Here is a 16,982-nt window from a genome sequence, read left to right on the forward strand (position 1 = left end):
AACCATGCAAACAAGAAAAGTGTTGAGAGATAAAAAAAACAAAAACAAAAACAAACAAAAAAAAACCCACCAACCAAGAATTTTGTATCCTGAAAAATTATTGTTCAAAAGTGAACGAGAAATAAAGGTGGTGTTAGACAAACAAAACTGAGGGAATTTGTTGCCAGTACACCTGCCTTGCAAGAAAAGTTAAAAGCAGTTCCTTATTAATTTTTTTCAATGTTTTATTTATTTTTGAGAGAGAGAGACAGCATGAGCAGGGGAGGGACAGAGAGAGAGGGAGACACAGAATCTGAAGCAGGCTCCAGGCTCAGAGCTGTCAGCACAGAGCCCGATGCAAGGTCCAAACCTACAAGTTGCAACATCATGACCTGAGCAGAAGTCGAACAGGTAACGGACTGAGCCACCCAGACGCCCCTAAGGGCAGTTCTTTGGAGAAAAGAAAAATAGGTCGGAAATTCATCTACATAAAGAAAGGAAGACCATTGAAGAATAAGTGAAGGTAAAATGAAAACTTTTATTTTTCTTATCCTTATCCTAGCAGATAACAGTTTGTTCAAAATAATAATAGCAACAATGTATTAAGATTATGTATGCTCATGTATGTATTTGGTGTATATATATATATATATATATATACACACACATGTGTATGCTTACATGTAAGTCAAACGAGTCACAGCAGTGATACAGGGACAAGAAGGAAGAATTAGGATCATTTTGTTCCTGTAAGATACTCACTACCTGTGAAGTTGTATAGTGTTATTTGAAAGTAAACTTATGTTTGTTGTAAATGTATATTGCAAACGCTAGGGAAACCACTAAAAAAAGTGGAAGAAAAGAAGTATTATTGATATGCTAAGAAAGGAGAGAAAATGAAATTATATAAAATGTGAAAAAGAGTGGAAGACAAAAATAGGATCAAAGAACAAGGGCAACATACTAGAAAACTGTAACAAGTGTGGCTGACATTAATCCAACCTGTATCGAAAATTATTTTGAATGTCAGTGGCCTAGATGCACCAATGAACTACAAGAGATCATCAGAATAGATTCTTTTTTTATTATTATTTTTATTAAAAAAAATTTTTTTAACGTTTATTTTTGAGACAGAGAGAGACAGAGCATGAACGGGGGGAGGGCCAGAGAGAACGGGAGACACGGAATCCAAAGCAGGCTCCAAGATCTCGGCTGTCAGAACAGAGCCCAATGCGGGGCTTGAAATCACGGAGTGTGAGATCATGACCTGAGCCGAAGTCGGACGCTCAACCGACTGAGCCACCCAGGAGCCCCCATCAGAATAGATTCTTACAGGCAACTATATGTTGCCTGCAAGAAACCTACTTTAAGTGTAATGACACATAATAGATTAAAACTAAATGGATGGAGAAAAATATGCCATGCTGATCCTAATCAAAACAAAGCAGGAAGAGTTACATTAATTTCAGACAGAGCAGACTTCAAAGCAAAGGAAGTTATCAAGGATAAAGAAACGCATTCTATAATGCTAAAGGGGTCAGTTTCCAAGAAGACAGAACAATCCTTAGCATGACGCACCAAACAGGAAAGAGCAGCAAACTACACAAAAATTGCTTGTTAAGCAGGAATCAGGGAAAAGGTGTTGAAGGGTGTGTGGCCCGGATTGGAGTAGAGTCGGGAATGCCTTGATACTCCCTTGACATCCCCGGATAAGCACTAACCACGTTCTTCCTCTTCAGCGCTCTTGTTCTAGGCTCCATACAGGAAGTTTCACACCCACTCATTTAATCCTCTTCAAGTAATATGGCTTATTACAATTTACTTGGTCATTACATAAATCTTCAATAAACTTCGGGTTTAATCTTAATGTTGCAAACCTCGAAACCGTCAGCAGTGCATCTGCAAAACTTCCTCTAGGGCGGGCTGCGGGCTGTGTCTGCAGATGGTAAATATCAAGCATGTTGTGAAGATTCTATTAGTTTCTCCCTTCAACACCTGACACCTTCTGACCATGTCCCCAAATTCTGGAGGTGCTCCTGCTGCTCCACACAGACAACAAATGTGTTATGGATTCTAAAAGTGCTAGAAGATTCTGGAGGGAAAGAGGAACTGAATTCATATTGGCCTGAAACAGAGGTCTGGCATCCCATGGTTTTTCTTTCAGTTCAAGTGTTCAGATAGTTCATCCCCTAGAGTTCATGGTAACAGAACACCTCCTGGCTTACCTGAATACTGTCTTAGAGAACCATAGACTGACTTCACAGACATTTACTGACTGACTCTCACAGTTCTAAAGGCTGGGAAGTCCAAGATCAAGGTGCTAGCAAATTCTGTTCCTGGTGAGAGATCTCTTCCTGCCTCACAAACAGCTGTATTTTTTTTTAAGTTTTATTGTATTCATTTATTTTGAGAGAGAAAGCATGAGCAGGGGAGGGGCAGAGAGAGAGGAGAGAGTAAGAATCCCAAGCAGGTTCTGCACTACCAGCACAGAGCCCGATGTAGGGCTTGAACTCATGAACTGTGAGATCATAACCTGAGCTGAAGTAAGAGGCTTAACTGACTGAGCCACCCAGGTGCCCCAAGACAGCTATATTCTTGCTATATGCCCACCAGAGTGGAAAGAGAGAAAGCTCTGGTCTCTCTTCCTCCTCTTCTTAAAAAGGCACTAATCCCAGGGGCGCCTGAGTGGCTCAGTCAGTTGAGCGTCCGACTTCGGCTCAGGTCGTGATCTCGCGGTCTGTGAGTTCGAGCCCCGCATCAGGCTCTGTGCTGACAGCTTGGAGCCTGCTTCCCATTCTATGTCTCCCTCTCTCTGCCCCTCCCCCGCTCATGCTCGCTCTCTCTCTCTCTCTCTCTCTCTCTCTCTCTCTCTTGGTCAAAAATAAATAAACATTAAAAAAAAAAAAAAGGCACTAATCCCATTAAGGGAGCCCCACCCTCATGACCTCATCTGAACTGAATTCCCTCCCAAAGGTGGTTCCTCCAACCACCATCACATTGGGACATTGGGAGTCAGGGTTACACAATACGAATTTGGGAAGGACACAAACATATAATCCATAGCAAATACCCACTGGATCCCTTCGTACCAGACATTTCCTATTAACTGGAGAAATGGTAAAGAGTTTTCGGTACTCACACAACTACTGGGATAGAGCCCAAGTGAATAGTGGGACAGAAGAGTCTGTTTTCTAAGCAGCTTATTAAAGGAGCTTCAAGTGAAAGGTAAAGGAAATTAATGCGCCTAGATTCTGGAACACGATTTTGCTGAGGATTGTCCAGGGTCTTTTAAGGCCATAATTAGAGACCAGACCAGACCTTTCCATTCCTCATCTGCTCTTGTGGACTCCAAAGCGTTGCCTTGCTCCAAAAAGGAAAATGAAAAACACAAATTCTCAAGTGGTTTGATAGTAAGGCAGCCCAGCAAATTTTACTTTCCATTAAAAGTCACCAGCTGTCATGTGCTTCGCTTTAAATGGAAATAACTTGCTCTCAAAGAACATTTTTCAGTTGATGTCACTTGTGAGTTTTATTTTCTCCTAATGAAAAATGTATTCGCATTAGTGTGGCTCTGGTGACAGGAAAGCCCTGGCCGGAGGCCCGACTGGGTGATCTGCCTCCGCCCGAGGAAAGCTAAGTGTTCTGCCAGCTCAGAGGACCCACACTGCCCTTAGGAGGGGGCCCGGAGGCACCAGGGGCGAGGGTGGTGGTAATGGCCTGTCTCCTTGCAGTGAGGGTCTCACGGTGCTCCTTCCCTTAAAAAAAGAAAAGGAAAACTTCAATTAAAAAAATGCTTTTAAGTGTGGAGGGGGTTTGGAGAGAGGAGTGAATATTTTGAGGTGACTGATGGATGGCCTTGGGAAGGCAGCCCTTCTGATACATGTTTGCTTGGAGCCCGTGGCAGCCTAAACCCTCCAAAGCTCCTCGCAAAAGCAGCAGCTCGGCCCCCAGGATTCACGGGGGCCCGGACCCTCGGCCAGCGGCAGCGGGAATCGTCTCCCCGTGATGCTCAAGAACAGAACAAAACACAAAGCATCTCTAGACGGAAGCTCTCGGAGGCCTGAACCCTGTCACGTGCGGTCACAACCGTGGCACCCCACGGAGGAGCTTGGTCACTCGGGAGCTGCTTGCAGTGGGTCCTGTGACGGGCACCGGGGCAGGAGGGGGACCCCCAGGACCCCCAGCTTTCCCTGCCGGGCTGTCCCTGACGGGGAAGACGGAGCAGGGTCCCCACCCACTAGAATCGACTAGAGGGGACCAGTTAACCTAGTGGAGGCAGGAACCCGAGGAAGGGAGACCCCAACCACTGCAGCACTGAGCATCCCCCAGACTGCGGGCTGCAGACACCCCTCAACTGTGTCCTCCGGGGGGGGGGAGCTTGTGGGTGCTCTTGCCTCCCGGGCCGCCGACGTGAGCACACGTCCTTGCACACCCGTGCCCACATGAGCATCACACACCCCCTCCGGGAGAGCTCCCTGTGCGAATGGCAGCCTCCAGACCCGGGGCTGCTGCGAGGGCCGTCCCCGCTGACACAAAGCGTCCCCAAGCCCCCGTCCGCGGGCTCGCAGTGAGGGCTCCGCGGTGCCCAAGACTTTCTGAGCGGTGTTCTCCTCCGGAGCCTGGAGCGCTGGGCTGCCCCCAGGGAAGCTTCCCCTGGCGTGGGTCTGAGCAGCCGGGGCCAGCTCCAGGAACACTAAATTCTGGCTGCGCCTCCGGCCAGGGCCTGGTTACTTTAGACCCCCTCTCCTCCCCCCTCGTCTTTTCAGGCAGGAGCCGGCCAAGGTATTCGTCATATTTCCGAGCTCTACCCTGCTGCTTGATTTATGCACATACAGGGCCGGAGCGCAGATTCCAGACGAGGGCGAGGGTAAGCTCTAGGGGGGGAGGGGTTCAAAGGTGCGGAGGTCCCCGACAGGGCCCCCGGTTCTGAGGTTGGCTGTTCAGCTCAGTGAGGGCCGAGAATCACACAGGCTCCACAGATGTCAGGCAGGACGGAGGTGAGCGCGCGCTCTCTCTCTGTCTCTCTGTCTCTCTGTCCCTTTCTCCTATTGTGAGAGATGGCCGTAGAAGGAGAGACGCTCCACAAGCCCCCTCAGTGGGCTTCATCTACAAGGGCTTAGGAAGAGCTTCCAGCCTTCTCCTTCAGGACATTGGACGTGGTCTCTTTGGCCAAGGGGAAAACAAGGAACAGATGAAGTCCGTGCAGATGGAGAGGCCAAAACGAAATGTTAATCACCTCAGGATACACACTGAGGCCTCCAGAGCCTCTCCTGGCTCTCCTCGGGGGATCTGTGATGGGGCCGGGTCCCCCCCCCCCGGGGGGGGGGGTTGGCTGCCGTGTCGGGAAAGGCATCTGAGGGTCCCACTCGCGAGAAGATACGTAATTGCGCCTTGTAATCAGCGCCTTGAAAGTGCCTGTCGTGGTGACTTTAAGCGGCTGAAATATTGACTGCGGTTCTTGCTTACGCGAATACTTCTACAGCGCTCTCATAAAAGCTCAAAATGCTGTCATCCAAGATGAATAAAAATGCCTCTTTTTATTGCGCTGCATATGAAAACATGAGGTCATTGGAATATATTTAGAGTGAGGTTTGGCAGCCTATACATGTTTACAATTCTTGGACCCGATGCTCTCGTGTGCATCGGAGGCTCTCTTTTCCCTCTTTACCTTCTTTCTCCAAGACGGCGGATGCCCGCTCCCGGAGTTTATAATCCCTTTCTTGCTAGGACCCGAAGTTAACCTTGCTCTGTGGCCCACAACATCCCCAGCACCTGCCACCAGCTGTAGAGCCCGAGGGTGGAGACGTGAAGGTATTAATTCCATCACTGAAGAGACTCCGCCACCATCCATGACCCAGGGGGAAGCCTCCAGGTTTTGAGCGGAGGGTCTGAAAATGCCGTCTTTTCCTCAGTTCTTTGAATCCTGATTTGGTCTGATTCCTCTGGGTAGAAGCCTGAAATGCCTGCCCTGTGGTCGCTGGGCTTGGTGCTACATACATCTCTGAGTTCTTTGTGGAGCCTTCAAGCACCAGCATGGAATCAGCAGGAGGCTGCCTTTGCTGCCCCGTCTGGTACTAGTTTGTCTCTTGGGTTCTGGTTCTTGACACTGACTGCACATCGGGATCATCCGGGAAGCTTTAAAAAGCACCGCTGCCTGGTCCCCAGCCCCCCAGGCATTCTGAGTGTACTGATCTGGGATACAGCTAAGCACCAAGAGTTTTAACAACAGTATCATACTCTACTCCTAATTATGTTTTTTGAAATTAGGGATCGCAGGAAAAAGATTTGGGAGAACGTTCACCAGTAGGTTAATTGACTCGCTCTGAGTGCAGAATTAAGAGGAATCTATTCACTTGGATGCTTTTCTGTGTCCTGCTTTTTTTGTGTGTTTGTTTCTTTTTTGTTTGGGGGGGCAACGAAACAAATTGCAATGAAACAAATTATTGGTACAAGGGAGGGAAAAGCTATTTGCCGCCTAAAAGGAGAGAAACTCAGGATGCATAGAAAAAGAACTCCTCTTTTTCCCCCACGCTGATTTCCTCCTGCATCCCCATTTCTGAAAATGGCACCGGACCCTCACTGGCTGCCCTTGGCCGGTGGTCATCCAGACCCCCCGGCTTCCCTGACCCCATTCATCCAGTTGCTTACCAAGTCTCCACATTCAGCAGGAGCCCCCTTCTCCAAGGAGCCACTTTATAGGTTCCTCGATCCCCAACCTCTTTCACGCTGCTGTTGGCCTGTGTCTCTGTCTAGCGCTGGTAAATCCGTCTGTCTGTCTGTCTGTCTGTGCCCCCCACTGCTGTCTGACTGATGAGGAACTCTCACTTTGTCCCCCAAGCACCACTCACCTTGCCTGACAGCACTTCCCAAGCTCTCGACAAAGGAGTTAGGGAATGAATGGATACTGAGTTTATACAGCACTTTATGATTTTTCAGAGTACTCTTATATGGGTCGGGGTTGGATCTTGTGCCCCAGAATCGTCTCCAGAAGCATCACCTGCATCATCTGCCTTCTAATGTATGCCCTGGGCAAGGTTGGGGGGGGTGTATCCCTTGTCTGTTGCGGGTGGTGAAAGCGGGGTGCAGAGGAATCAGGAGGGGCCCTGCTGCCCAAAGTCGCACAGCTGGTGTGCAGGAGACCCAGGAGCCGGGCTCTCTGCTTGCGTTCTGCCCCCTCGCCTCATTTCTTCCCCATGCTGGCTCGGTGGCCGGATCCAGAGTCCGCACCGGGCGGCTGCCACGAGGAGATGGAGATCATCAGCCATTTAAAATCCTGCCTTCCTCCTCGTTTCCCAGTCGTGCTCTCAGAAAGGGAGGGAGGGACAGCCAGGAGCTATGAAATGGAAACCACGGCCCCGTTGGGTTCAAGATGAGCTTAGTCAAGGGCACGCGGTCTTCCGCAAGCAACATTTTCTAGAGAGAAAGCAGGGTCTGTGTGCGGATATGGCCTGTCGGGAGGAAATACGAATTCACTGGGTAAGGGCTGCTAGGGGATCCTTTCCAGAAAGTCATCAGTGGGGGACCGACCGTGCAGGGTCGCCTGTCTTCTGACTCCCTGGCCTGCAGACCACATCCTAAGCCTGCACCCGAGGCAGTGACCAAAATTGAGGCTCGTGGTTCTGCCGCCCTGGCCAGATTCGGGAGAAGTTTCTCTGAGGTGGGATGACATCAAGGGAGCCTTGTCTCCGGCACATGGTCCTCGTCTGATTCTTGTATTCAGTGCGACCCAGAGAGGGCTCCTGGGCCCCCCTTCCCAGGGTCACGGGGGTGGATGTTGAGGGGCAGGTACTGCCTCCCACGCTGCTCCCTTCTCAGATGCTCCCGCAGGCTATAGTGTGGAGCCCTGGGACACTGTCCCTACAAGGAGCAGAAGGTCACATTACTGAGCTCAACTCTTAAAAAGCACCTACAAAGTGCCGGATATCATGCTGAAGAGCCAGCCAGATGGGGATCAATTAGACACGGTTCCTTCATCAGAAAAAAGCACGTACGTGTAGACAACCACCGTGCCTGGAGAATGGTGACGAGGGGTGCGGGCCAGGTGCCATGGACACTTGGGAAAGATGATTTCCAGATGGGAGTTCAGCAAAGACTTCTTGGAGCAAGTGGCATTATTTACGCTAAACCTTGAAGTGAGGGCGAAATTTGGATAAGAGGGATTGTTGGTTGGGGACCGAGGGAGGTGGAGCAGCAAAGGTGAGTGAAAGTTTTGGGGCGCCCGGGTGGCTCAGTCGGTTGAGCGTCTGACTTCAGCTCAGGTCGTGATCTCGCCGTTTGTGGGTTCGAGCCCCGTGTCAGGCTCCACGCTGACAGTGCAGAGCCTGCTTGGGATGCTCTCGGTCTCCCTCTCTCTCTGCCCCGCCCCCACTCGTGCACGTGTGCGCACGCACACCCTCTCAGAATAATAAATGAAAACTTAAATAACATCAAGGTTTGTGAGAGCTCTTCAAGTTGCAATGTCTACTGTTAGCTTGAATCACAGGAAGTTGCTAGTTTTACCTATAACAACATCAATTCCAGATGATTCAACATAGAACTCAGCAGGTAAGTGGCCGTGGGGAAACCGGTTGTAGAGGGAGTTCAGGGTCAGTAGCTGGTACACTTTACACTGAATTTAACCTCTTGGTAATGAATCGATAGAAATGTTCCAGGGATGGCATTTTCCTCCCTCCTCAAAAGGAGACGGATATTGTAAGCGTTGTCAGTTGTCCAAAGACCAGTCCAAGTTGGACTCGAACTTTAGAATCAGCCTGAATTTGCCAGTCCCAGGAAGGCAGTATTGCCCACCACCCCCCGCCCGAGTCTGAAAGATGGGAGTTCAGATCGTGGCTCTACTCACCATCCAGGCCACCAGCTGCATAGCTGTCTGAGCCTCACTTCTGTCACCTGGAAAATGGTGATCGTAGAACTTCCCTTCCTCACAAGACCGTGGCGACACTACATGAGATGACGCCTGTACATAGCTTAGCACAATCTCTGGCCCACAGGAAGTGCCCAGCACCTGTTTGCAGGGTTATAACCCGTGTCAGGAGCCACAACAAGCGCGAGGGACACACGAGGTCCACAAGTCATAAAGGGAGTTCCGTCCTTCTGTCTTGGGGCTATGGCTTGTTCAGATGGCTGCGACAGGACTGTGACCTATTTTTTTTTAAGTTTATTTATTTTGAGAGAGAGAGAGAGAGAGAGAGAGCACAAGTGGGGGAGGGGCAGAGAGGAGAGACAGAATCCCAGGCAGACTCCGAGCCATCAGCGCAGAGCCCGACGCGGGGCTTGAACTCACAAACTGTGACTTCATGACCTGAGCCGAGATGGAGAGTCAGACACTTGAGGGTGCCACCGAGGCGCCCCCGGACTGTGACCTATCTTAGCACCTGCTCTAATGACCCATAGAAGAGAGAAGGAAGACACAAGTTGACAAATGATGCTTGAGTTGCTCAGGCCAGAAGGACAAGAATAACCAGGGCTCCCCCAGATCCTGTAAAACCACTGAGTTGCTTTCAGCCCTCAGAGCAAACCTGCTGAGGGATTTTATATTCCCAGCGCTCTCCTGTCAGCCACACCTGCCCCAGAGATGGGTTCTTTTGAGCAGAAGTGTTTCTGGAAGTTACCAGGTCACACACACACACACACACACACACACACACCAGGCCCTGAGGCAATGGTGTTATCAAGGAGGGCAGGCCTACATGGGCATGAGAGATTCAGGAAAAACAGGCTCGTGGCTTTCCAGGAAAAGACATCTTGGCCACTCTGAGGAAAATCGACGTCCAGAGAGGTAAGGCAGCTCACGTGCACGTCCCAACCCCCAGGCCCAGGTTGGGGGACAGCACCTGGCCTGCCTCCTGGCTGTCCCCAGCGGGGCATGACCTGCCAGTCTTGGCTCTCAGCTTTCTACTTTATTCGAAGCAGTCTCCTGCTGGGGTGGAGAGACGGTGCCCTACCCCCACCAGGAAGACTCGTTCGTGTATCTTCCCAAAAATGCCAATAAGATTTCTAGACGACATTTAGGATTCTGAAGCAAGCAGTGTTTATAATGGGGCATTGCCTTGAGAGAGTAGGAAACAGCATCAGGGAAGATTCTCTGCGGGCCCCGCCCCGTCTCCGCCTGCCCTTCCCCTCAGGGCTGCTGTCCTCCGGGACCCACGGGACCCACGTCTCCCTGACCAGAGGGGAGGCAGAGCCATCCAGGGGGCCACCCAGTCAAAAGCCTCAAGAGGAGCTCTTCTCTCTGCAGCCCTGAAAAATTCCCCTGCAGTTTAAGTTTTTCGTCCAAGTCACCATTTCCAATCCTGCTGACAAGTCTGCGGGGTCGGAAAGTGGCTCTGGCTGGGAGCGACTCAGTCAGCGGGCAGCCAAGGCCTGGGCCCGGGTGCTGACACCTTGGAGCCGTCCCCGAGGCCTGGAGCCCAGTGCGCTGCAGGATGGGTGGGACCGAAGGCGACTGCTGCCACCTGGAGAAGCCCCAGGCCTCAGCAGTCATCAGGAGGCCTCCTCTTTCATCCTCTGTCATTGAAAGCTGACCCTGCGCTCGCTGTCCCTCAGCACACCCGCATCCCGGAAGCACTGGAGAATTTCCCTCTAAATTCAAAGATGGCAGCATCTTTCCCCTTCCGGTCCTACGGTCCTACCGTGACTGTCCTTAAAGACTAAGCCTATCCCAGGGGTGCCTGGGTGGCTCAGTCGGTTAGGCGGCCGACTTAGGCTCAGGTCACGACCTTGCGGTCCGTGAGTTCGAGCCCCGCGTCGGGCTCTGTGCTGTCAGCACATGACAGCTCAGAGCCTGGAGCCTGTTTCAGATTCTGTGTCTCCCTCTCTCTGACCCTCCGCCGTTCATGCTCTGTTTCTGTCTCAAAAATAAACATAAAAAAAAAAACTTACAAAAAAAAAATAAGACTAAGCCTATCCTGGGAGATCGCGCTGTAGAAGTTCAGAGAGGTTCTGGCCCCACGCCAGGCTCTCCTGACGCAGAAATGAAGAGTCCACAGGCCCATCTCAAGGGCCTCGAGCTGGAGGGGACAGGACGGGAGGGAGGACCCCACAGGGTCAAGACACTTTTTCCTTGGGAATTCACACATCCAGCCCTGGAGTGGAGCCTTTCCCCAGGAGGTGACTTAAAAAATGGAGTGCAGTCGGGGAAAGAGGGACAGCATTTGCACAAGGCCAGGAGCCAGGAGTTTCGTGTCCTCTGGCATTTCTGGTGTGTAAAAACCAAGATGTGACAGGAGCTGAGCCTCGAGAGAGGGGCGAGGAGCCGGATCACAAATGGCCTCCCTGCCGTGGTGTGCTGGTCACCATTTAACTGGCAGCCGTGAGCAGAGTTGGGGAGGTTGCTGACCCGTGACGTTGGCACACCAACTTGCGTGGTGCAAATGCCTCAGGGCAGATTTCTCCCTGCCAGTAATTTAATAACCAACTCACAGAAAATCTTGAAAATGGAACAATCGGCTTGTTGGCTGATGAGGGCCAGTTCCACATAGAAACCCTCTTGGCCTTCCTTATGTCCCTGGGGAGAGGGGCCCGCACTAGTTACTTGACCACAGGCTGCTGCCACAGGCTATTGGTCTCCTCCCTCTCCCTGCCCACAGCTGGTCCTTCTCCATGCCTCCGGGACACAGGTGTGGAGCTCAGTCACCTCTCCTGGAGTTCCACGCAAAACACCCCCACACCCACACAGTGCAGCCTCGTGGAAACGGGGCACATCATAGCAACACTCGTTCCGTCAAACAAAATACTAAGCTGCCCATTCTTAAATTTTTCTTGGCCACCATCCTGAGTTTTATTCTCCCACCGTATTTCTTTGTCCCCCTCTCTCCAACCTTGGCCTACTCTCTCTTCCCTTAACCCTCCTCCCTAAGTCATCCTATCTGCAACCAGGAGTAACTTGGCCCCTCTTCGCCACCACCCCCCCCACCCCCACTCAGGCCCACACTGCCTGGTGAGTAGTATTCAGACCACTGAGGGTTAGTTCAAGTCCGAAGGACCTCTGGGCACGGAGAGGGATGCTGACTACTATTGACACAGGCTTTAATGCCCATTAAAAAAAACTTAGTTGAAGTATTGTTAACATATAATATTAAATTCATTTCAGGTATACAACGTAGTGATTCAACAATTTTATATGTTATGGAATGTTCACCACGATTGGTGTATGAAGGTATCATTGACTGTATTCCCTAGGCTGCACTTCTTATCCCCATGACTTATTTTACAACTGGAAATTTGTACCCTTTTATCCCCCCCATCACCCATTTCCCCCCTCCCCCACCCCCTTCCCTCTTGGCAAACACCAGTTTGTTTTCTATATTTATGAGTGTGTTTCTCTCTCTTTTTTGTTGTTGCTGTGTGTTTGCCATATTTTTAGATTCCACATATAAGTGAAATCACACGTTATTTGTCTTTGTCTGGCTTATTTCACTTAACATAATACACTCCAGGTCCATCCATGTTGTTGTGAATGGCAAGATTTGGTTCTTTTTTATGGCTGAGTAATATTCCACATCTTCTGGATCCATTCATCTATCGATGGACCTTCGGCCGCTTCCCTATCTTGGCTATTGTAAATAATGGGGCAATGAACATAGGGGTGCATATATCTTTCCAATTAGTGTTTTTATTTTCTTTGGGTAAATACCCAAAAGTACAATTACCGGATTGTACAGTGCTCCTGTTTTGGGGTTTTTGAGGACCCTCCATACCACTTTTCAGAGTGGCTGCACCAATTTACATTCCTACCAACAGTGCACAGGTTCCATTTTCTCCACATCCTCACCAAGACTTGTTGCTTCTTGTGTTTTTTACGCTAGCCATTCTAACTGGCATGTGTTCTTGGTTTTCATTTCCGAATCAAATTCACTGTAAACAACGAGTTCCCTCTACACACCTATTAGAATGGCCCAAACCCCAAACAATGGCAGCAACGAATGCTGGTGAGGTTGAGGATTAACAGGAGCTCTCATTCATCGCTGTGGGGGGCAGGGGGGATGCAAAATGGAATCCGCGCTTTGGAGGACAGTTGGCAGTTTGTTACAAAATTGAACATACTCTCTTATGATCCAGCAAGGTACTCCTTGGTAATTACCCAAAGGAGTTGAAAACTTCCATCCGCACAAAAACTTATACACAGATATTTATAGCAGCTTTATTCATAATTTTCAAAACCTGGAAGCAAACAAAATATCCTTTTGTAGGTGAATGAATGAACCAACTGTGGCCCATCTAGACCATGAAATATTATTCAGCCTGCAAGGGGGTGGGGAAGGAAGAGCTATCGAGCCATGAAGACGTGGAGGAAACTTTAATACATGTTACTAAATGAAAGAAGCCAAACTATAAAGGCTACTTACTGTACAATTCTAAGTAGCTGACAGTCGGGAAAAGGCAAAACTACCGGGACAGTAGGCAGATGAGTGGTTGGGGCGCCCGGGTGGCTCAGTCAGTTGAGCGTCCGACTCGATTTCAGCTCAGGTCATGATCTCACAATTCATGAGTTCAAGCCCCGCTGTCAGTGCAGAGTCTGCTTGGGATTCTCTCTCTCCCTCTCTGTCTTTTTCTTGCCCCTCCCGCACTCTCTCTCTCTCACAATAAATAAATAAAATTAAAACAAAATAAAATACAACAAAAGATCAGTGGTTGCCAGGGACTAGTGGGGAGGGAAGGATGAATAGACCAAGCCCAGAGGATGGTTAGGGCAGTGAAACTATTCTGTAGGACATTACAACGGTGCTTACATGTTATTATACATTTGCCAAGACCCAAAGACTGCCAGGACCACCCAGAATGAACCCTAATGTCGACCCTGAACTTTGGTTGATAACGATGTGTCAGTATGGGTCCACTGACTGTAACCAAAGTACCGCTCTGCGGGGCGGGGAAGCTGAGAGAGCGTTCGGAGACCGTGTGTCATCACGGGGAGGGGAGCATACGGGGACTCTCTAGTTTCCGCTCAGTTTCACTGTAAACCAAAAGCTGTTCTAAGAAATAAAGTCTTTTTTTTTTTAAAGACTTCATGAATTTAGCACATTGGATTTTCACATTTAACATTGATCGCCAAGTTAAAGAAACACCTCCAAACATTTAATTAAATTCACAAATTCAATGCAGCAGATCCTTCTAAAAGCTCTAAGTGCATTAACTATACAAAACATCGCAATTCCAAAACCGCTTCATCCCTTTATATCAAAACGTGTTAAAAAAAGTGCTAATGATGTGGATTTCACTTTCTGTCTCATCCTCAACTCCACGCCTTCCCGGGGTGCCAATTTTGACACCTTCCTAGGATTTCAGTGATTTTTACCAAATACTATTTTTACCTTCCTAGGGATTTTAACAACCTTACCAGACCAAAAGAAAAAGGGAAAGAACCGCCTCAAACCGCTGGAGTTTGTGAAAGTCTGGGTGGTTGAAGAATTGATTCTGGGTCAGGATGTAAGCCTGGGTTGCAAAGTCTGATGAGAAGAACCCAAATATGGACAGTCTCCTTTTTATAATTAAACTTTGTTACTTCAGTAAGACTTTTCAAGCCCACACCTTTAGGGAAAGTTTTCAGTTTTGCAGCATTGTATTTTCCCCCCAGAAATGAGATGAATTGGCATCTTGCTTGGCCAGGGTTACCTCATGATATATTGCCCTGGTCTGTTAGCGTTATTAAAAACGTGCGGCTCCTTGCTGGCGGTGTATTATCGCCTATAGGGCCATCTCGAACTTCCATCCCCTGAGGAAGAAGGCACCAACTCTCTGCAGATACTGCTCCTCCCAGGCCCACTGCAAACACAGGGGGACCCTCCCTAATGAGTCATCCCTAGTGACCTCAGGATTGAGAAGCCCTGTCCGGGGAAGGTGCCTGCTTTCTCAAAAAAAAAAAAAAAAAAAAAAAAAAAAAAAAAATTTAGCTGACTCAGAGTTCCCTATATTTATTCTTTCTTGCTTTCACAGAGAGAAACAAGCACATCTCTCTCTTTTATAAACAGATTTATAATTAGTAGAAGAAACAAAAGACCTGTTTACATGAAATGCCCCACTTACTGAAGTCAATAGAAATTAACATAGCCCGTTCTATTCACCCTTTTTTCTTTCACCTCCAGCCACTTGTCTGTATACTTTTAAGGTTTTTTGTTTGTTTTGTTTTTGGAGTATTGTAGCAAACCCGCATTCCTTCTCTGGCTCAACCTCTTCTAATTAATGCCCAAATGGTCAGGGCTTGATTCAGGAACCCCTTTGGCTCCTTTGTCCTTGCAGCGCTGCCCTTGACATTCTTGAAAGCATTCTTGCTTTCTGGCAACAACAAGATGTTCCAGACCCCATCCTGATTTTTTTCCTGCGTCTTAAAGACAAGGAATCAGCTGTCTCTATGGAATCCTCATTCCTGGTAGTGAAGAATGATATTAGAGACCGCAGTCTGGGAGGCTGGGGTGCACGTGAGCATGGGGGTGAGGGACGGGCGCAAGGGCACCACCTTGGTGGTAACAGAAACTGGAAAATCTTTCTTTCTTTCTTTTTTTTAATGTTTACTCGTTTTTGAGAGACAGAGATAGAGCGTGAGTGGGGGAGGGGGAGAGAGAGGGAGACACAGAATCTGAAGCAGGCTCCAGGCTCGGAGCTGCCAGCACAGAACCCGACGCGGGGCTCGAACCCATGAGTGAGGGAGGTTATGACCCGAGCTGCAGTTGGACGCTCACCCGACTAAGCCACCCAGGTGCCCCTGAAAAATATTTCTTTTAAAGATAAGGTGTTCATAGCACTCTTCTCCAACTTAATAGATGTGCCTTGTAGCTTCCTTTACTTTTTTTTACACCGTGAACCTTCAGTGACCACTCAGTCTTTCTCTGTGCTGACCTGAACAGTAAGTCACAAATTCAGCCATTCTCACCTATTCTCCCCACTCCTCCCTGCAGGGGAAGGAAGCCGACAGAGAGCAATCTCCCCACTCACAGACACTGGATCACCACCTCCCCCTTAGAAGGACACTGCCCTGCAACGACTGGTTTTCAACTGTCTTCTCCACGGTACACTCCAAGGGAGTGGGGGCAGGGTGCTCAAACAACTTCGTATTTCGGATGGATTCCCCTGGAATCAAGGGTCAAGGGTCAAGGGTGGTTTTGAGAACGGACAGGACAGAGGGAAGGTGATTGTCGAGGAGTCCGTTGTGACAGCTCAGAATGAGACCCTCAAACCAAGGGAGCGGCAGAAATGGGGAGGAAGATGGGGAGCTGGAAATGACCTCGTGTCTGGATAGAATAGACAAGGGTGCATCCCACGGGCCTGTCCTAGTCTCTGGGAGGATGGCGGTACCGGCCGCTGCATGAGCGAGAGACAGAGAGAACAAAGTGGACGTAGAGGTCTCTCAGGGGTCAGGGGAGAGTTTGGCTTTGACCTATAGAGTTCGTGGTGTTTCCATTCAGATGGGAACATCCAACAGTCGGTTGGACACGTGGGTCAGAATTTCTAACGTGAACCACAGGCAGAGAAAGCCTCCCCAGTGAAAGGCAGGTGGTGCGGGGCTGTCTGTTGCCAAGGGGTGTTCTCCAGGGGCCGTCAACAGCTTGGGCTGTTGTTTGCTTACACTGCTTGGGAAGACTTGGAGACTCTTCTGTTTCTCTAATTCTCATTTCGTCTGAGTCCTTGCCAGGAATCCCTGATGTTTTCACTTAATACCGGAGTTCCAACCAAAATTAGCCAACAGCCCAAGAGGCTGGGACCCAGAGAAGGGGCCGACCGCCTCTCCCCATTGCCAACCCTAGAGAACAAGGGGAGGGTGGTGGAGACCCGGAGCCAAGGCGACAGAGGCTTTTGGAGCAAGCCCTGGCCATTCCAGAAGATGGTCTCCGCCTCTCTCCAGGTTTTCCTGGTAGGCTCTGGAGCCTCTGGAGGAACCACGCAGGTGAGGAATACAGGGGCTTGCGGAGAAAAGACCCTGTACCACCTCCCAAGCAGCCATCCGGGAGGTGCTGTGCACCGAGTCTGGCCTGAGCGTCACCTGCCCCCAGGACTCCGCCTTGGCCAAGGCA

Source organism: Felis catus, chromosome F1 (assembly GCF_018350175.1).
Source record: "Felis catus isolate Fca126 chromosome F1, F.catus_Fca126_mat1.0, whole genome shotgun sequence".
Taxonomy (NCBI): Eukaryota; Metazoa; Chordata; class Mammalia; order Carnivora; family Felidae; genus Felis; species Felis catus.